The following is a 6,000-nucleotide window of genomic DNA, read 5'->3' on the forward strand; positions in this document are numbered from 1 at the left end:
TGGGGAAGCTGGGGCTCCAAGCTCTGCACAGCCCAGACTCTGGGCCTCAGGCGCGGCCCCGAGGCTCCCCAGTTGTCCTTTGGCCTCCCTGCGGTCCCCCAAGTATCAGGAGGAGCAGCGGCACAGGACCAGTGAGAGAAGAAGCGCTGGGTGCAGTGCGCCCAGGGCGGCTCCGGCAGTGATGCTGGCACCGGCACGAGCACCCCGGCCGCCCTTGGTCTGCCCCAGCTTGGCCCTGCGCTCTGCGGCAGCGACCCTCGGAGGAGGGGGACAGCTGGAGGCGCCCGGATTGCGCGGACCCCCGCAGAGGCCAGGAGCCGAGCCTCAGGCGAGAGGCTGTCATCGAGCAAGAGCAGAGTCGATTCTGGCTTCAAAAAAAGGAAGCAAGGAAGCAGCAGCCATCCGTGGCCTCATGCCCCTGCCGACCTCTATCTCATTTTCGATTTTCTACTCTTTTTGTTTCTAGATAATTGGGACGGAGGGAGGGGCGAAGAATTGCAGATCGTGGTGACAGTTGGTAAATATATGCATCTTAGTGAGGAAAGACAAGCAGAAGAGAAGATTGGAAATCCAGCTTTGGGGTTCGTCTTTGTCGGTGACTCACTGTGTTATCTTGGGCAAGTAGCTTAACCTCTTGGGCTCAGTTTTCTCATCCATGAAATGGGAACCAATGTCTGATGTGTCTTCCTCGTGGGGTTGTTTTCATTAGGACTTTAATTGGGAACAGCAATCTTTTGGGTAGGTTGTTTTTGTGTGCCTTGAAGTCAAAAACTATGCATAAGCCCCAGGGATAAAAACCTCCGTGAGAGGACAAATCTCAGAAACTCAGAGACCAGAGCACTGGTGTCCCTCCCCTCCCAATCGTTGAGCAGGAATCGCTCCTTGTTGGGACTGGAGGAAAGGAATGTTCTTCCTAACTGCTTCCCCGTGTAAAGAGGGACTGGGTCCCTGAGGAGTGAGGAGAGCAAAACTCAACCAACATGCTGACCATCTGGTAGTGTGTGTGTGCGCGCTTGCGTGCACGTGTGTAAGGGGCCAGGTCTCCAATAGTTGGACATTTTCATTTCTCCTTGTCTCACACTTTTCCTGCTGGTAGCAATGACCACTTCGTGAAGAGCAATGAATGAAGCGCAATTCATGAGTTAGGAAGGTGAATTTCATTGAGAAATAACATTTTTTATTGCAGTTCTGGGCATGAGAGTCCCGGAATGGTGAAGGTTCTGGGAGCCCCGCGGAGCCAGGTGCGCTGGCCTTGGTGCTGAAGGTAAAGGCTTAGCCTGCGGAGGCAACCGCCTCAAACCATGGGCCATCTGCTCAAAGCTAAAAGCAAGGGGATCACACCTTTTTAATACCTCCCGTCCAGGGTGTGTGCTTGTTTCCGTTGAGGGGGTTTAGGGGTGAAGGGTGTGTGTGTGCGCGTGCCCGCGCGTGTGTGTAATAAAAAATAACGTATGAAAGCACAGTGACGTTGTCTAATAAAGTTTAGTTCATTGAATGGACATTTAAATACCTTTCTCTGAATCTGCTCCATCACTTACTTATTCAATTCCATGTGGGAAAATTTTTACTAAATAATAGTCATACAATGTCTTAAGGATACCTGTTTCTTACTTTCTTTTCATCGTCTGATCTAAACATTATAGTGGAGAAGTTTCAGCCAAGAGCAAAATTTGTCAAAGACAAGAGTGGTCCATTCAGCACTTCTCCCTGATGACATTTAAGTTCTTCACTGCTTCTGGGCCCAAAATGGGGTGATTCCATCTCAGGAAAGAAATCACTGGGACAGAATAATCTTGGAAAGGTACATGCGGTTTTAATTAATGAATCTATTCTGAGATCTCTAAGGAAGCTCAGTTAGTACTGGGTCTAACCCAGTGATTAAGGCTTCATGCGTGCCATTTATGGGAAGAATTTTCCTTGGGCTAAAATATGGTCAAAAGACCAAGGACCTGTTCTGTTCATTTTTCTGTCACAATATCTTTTTTTTTTTTTTTTTTTTTTTTTTTTGAGACAGGGTATCACTCTGTCACTCAGGCTGGAGTGCACTGGCATAATCACAGCTCACTACAGGCTCAAATTCCCAGGCTCCAGCCATCCTCCCATGTCAGCCTTCTGAGGAGCTGGGATCACAGGCACTAGTCACCAAGCCCAGCTAATTTTTGGTAGAGACACGGTTTGACCATGTTTCCCAGGCTGATTTTGAACTCCTGAGCTCAGGCAATTCACCTGCCTCAGCCTCTCAAAGTGCTGGGATTACAGGCATGAGCCACCATGCCTGTAATATCATATTCAACAGTTAAAAATCTATTTATACAGTGCTCATTCAAAATAGATATTAAGTAGTATGTGCAAATATGTATCCTTTAACAGGATCAGAAAATAAGTAAATGAGAATATTTGGAGTGAAAGTAGAAAAAATAAGATGTAACTGGAATTAATTTCTGTACATTTGCTAGAGATGCTCTAAAGTTTGGCTCCAAACCTCCTAGTTGTTCCCAATGCAAAGAAGAACCACAATAAATGTCATGATTCACGGGGTCTAAGATAAAAGTAAACTGGTTTCTCACAGAAGAACAACTGTTTGCAGTACTGACATCAGACAGAAACCTCTTCCATGTGCCCCCATAAAATGATGTACCCATAAAATGAAAAGTGACCTGAACAGTGTCCCTAAAGCAAACAGATCTTAGTTGTGTGGGCTAGCTTCTATTTGTGTCACTCAGTGAAGCCCCACAGTATTCCCTTTGTTTGAGTAAGAATAAAACTGGCGAGAAAAAGACCTGGTAAACACCATGCTCACTCACATCCTTACTGGGATGTTGCAGTCTTAGCACTGGGGGCAAACCATCCTGAGAATCCTCATGCTACAGTTGTTGCAACTTCTGAAAGATTTGCAAAAAATACTCTCGGGACTCAGCCTGGTATTTAAGGTAAGACCAATGACAATGACAGACTTTAGAAAAGAGGAGGTGTTACTGTTAGTGCTAGAACCTTCAGAGCCGTCTTTGGGCCAGTGCTCCAACTTCAGTACCTATAAAAGCCATCAGCTTTAACTTCACATTTTTAGGCCCTAGAGATTATGATTTGGTGGGTCTAGTGGCATCAGGAAAAAACATTATATATATATATAAAATATATATATATACATTATATATGTGTATGTATGCATCTATATGTATATGCATACACATACACGTATGTATGTGTGTATATGCATACACATACATGTATATTTATGTGTATACATAATTTTTGAAAAAGCATAATTTTTTATAAGCACCCTAGATATGCAATGAGATCACTAAATTTTTTCCTTCTTCTCTTGTATAGAGCTAATCTACAGCTTCCAGCCTTTCTTGCAGCTGTGTTGGACTGTGTAATTGAGTCCAGGCCAATGGAATGTAGGCAAAAGTGATGTACATCACTTCTAACATTAGTCCCTAAAACCACTCTTGAAATCCTCTAAGTTGGCTTTTTCTCCTCTTGTCATCTGCCACCTTTGTACAGAGGATCCCAGAGAGGACTCTGAATGCCCTGAGTGATGGCAGAGACATTAGATGGAAGGAAAACTGTGCCCCTGAATGAGTGTGTAGGGAAGATCACCATTTACAATCTGCAACAGTCACAGAGCTATGTAATGAGCAATAACTACATGTTTATGCTGTCAGCTACTGAAATTTGGGGACTGTTTGTTACAGCCTCTAGCTTTTCTTAACTTAATATACCAGGTGATTCTAACATGGTCCAATAACCACTTTTGGAGAAACACTACTCCAAACCAAACTGTGGAGAAGCAAATGATTCTGCCTTCTGGTGACAATTCCTTAGCGTCTAAGAAGGACTCGAATGGTAATGGTTTCAGGAGTGGTAGCAATCCAAGTAAATGCAAGATTTGGGGTCAGTGCCTACATTTCACAAATGTTGCCTCCTCATAAAATTTATTCAAAAGTCATAATTTATATGGCATTATTTTATTTCCTGAATATTTTCTTCCTTTTTTTCTCTCTGCCTTGATCCTGTCACCACTGGGGAAGAAAGATGAGCTCGAAGAGAAAAGGAAGAGCCACAGGTCTGTAGAGTCTTTGTTATGTGGTAGACACTATCCAGAACACTTTTCATGCACAATCTCATTTGTACTCAACATACATTCCTTCAAAATAGGCATGAATATTCTCATTTTATAATGAAGACTCTAAAATCTTATTGGAATTGCTGTGCTGGCATTAGGGACTTACTGATGAACTTAAAGCTCTGCCCTTTTAGGGAGTTTGACTGGGTGACCTAAGTACACCTAAGCTATACATCTCAGTGGGAAGGCAGATGAAGGGGCATCACCTCAATCCGAGTGGTATCACTGGGCTGGAATAGCAGTTAGGGAAGGGGTGTGCTCGATGCTGTAGACCAGTTTGCTCAGTTCTGCAAGGGACTGTTCTAAATGGACCCATTGTAAGCCTGTTCAAACTCATAAAGCTCCTTGAATTCTGACCTGGGAGAAAGGATGTGCTTTTTACTAAGAACCTTATAAAGGTACTATTTTTGGCCCCAGAAACTCCATTTCTAGGGGTCAGTTCTAAGGAAATAATTTGAAATACGGAAAACACTGTATGCAAAAAGCTCTACAATGACACTATTTATAAACAAAATGAGGATACAACCTAAATCCTGTTTAAGTGGATAAGTCATTTAATGATGCATTATTAAATGACATGCATGGTCATGAAAATAATCATGCAGAGGGCTTATAATAACTTTGAAAATGTTGATGAGATAATATTATGTGAAAAATATTAAAATGTAGATTTGAATTAAAATGGCCACCTAAAATGAAAAAAAGCACATCAAAAACTAGTGATAGAAAAAAGATGGAAAGAAATATACCAAAATGTTCATAGCATTTTGTCTTTGGGAAAAAGAATTAGAGATAATTTTTCCCCCACTTTTCTAATTTATTTCAAATGTTCTATTATGCTCATGCTTATATTTTATAATGGAAAATCAAAAAATAGAAAATTTAATACAAGGAATTTGCTTTTAGAGAAATAGTTCAGAAGAAAAATTTTAAGCTGTAAAAAAATTTTGAAATACAGCACACAGAAAAATGTATGAAATGCACAACTCAAGGATTTATCACAAGACAAGCACCACCAAGCTCAAGAGCTAGAATACTGCCAGTGCCCAGAAATCCCTCTTATATCCCCCTCAATCACCATCCCCTTTGTCGTCTCCAAGAGTAATGACTGTCAAGCTTCTATGGCCACTGTTTCCTTGCTTTTCTTCAGAATGTTGTCTCCTAAGTCTGAATCCTTAAACATGAGGATTTTATCTACCTTTTGAACTTTATGGAAATAGAATCATAGAGCATTTCTTTGTATCTGCTTTCTTTTTTTTTTTAAACACTATAAATGGGAGGTGCCTCCATGTTGTTGCATGTGGCAAAATTCATTAATCACTGTATAGTGTTGCATTGTATGAATGCAACATTATTTATCTATCATTTTCCCATAGATGTTTCCAGTTTGGACCATTAGGAATAAAGCTGCTGTGAACGTCTTATACGTTTCTTAGTGCATGCATGTGCAGACATTTCTTTGAGGATAAACCTAGGAGTGGAAGTTCTGGCTCATAGGACATGCATATCTTTTTCTTCTTCTTTTCATAATGTTCCTTCTTATATGTATCAAAGCTCATACTGCACAATGAGCTCTGGGTTGCAAAAGAGAATTCATTTTTTGCATCTGTCTAAGGATGTGGATGTCTTCAGTAGATTTAATGCTGAACTATTCCCCACTGTGGTTCTAAGAGTTTACATTTCCATTGGCAAGAAGCATGTGCTTTAACTCTTTGTGGAGTGGAAGCATATGGTCCATAAAAGGAGACTCTGGGGGATTTGTTTTTAGCCTTTTTCTTTCAGGGACAGACTGGAGAAAGCTTCTTTATCCGATTATGTGATCCCCAAGGCTCACAATAGATACTGACATTGCTATATACTCCAGCTCAGAA

At 41.6% G+C, this 6,000-nt stretch overlaps 1 pseudogene; it reads right to left on the reverse strand.

The window, feature by feature from the left end:
* Positions 1-5,657: 5,657 nt before the first annotated feature.
* On the reverse strand, positions 5,658-5,774 carry LOC112426405 (small nucleolar RNA SNORA40; annotated as a pseudogene).
* Between the last annotated feature and the right edge of the window lie 226 nt (positions 5,775-6,000).

Source organism: Macaca nemestrina, chromosome 9 (genome assembly GCF_043159975.1).
Source record: "Macaca nemestrina isolate mMacNem1 chromosome 9, mMacNem.hap1, whole genome shotgun sequence".
In the NCBI taxonomy this organism is placed as follows: Eukaryota; Metazoa; Chordata; class Mammalia; order Primates; family Cercopithecidae; genus Macaca; species Macaca nemestrina.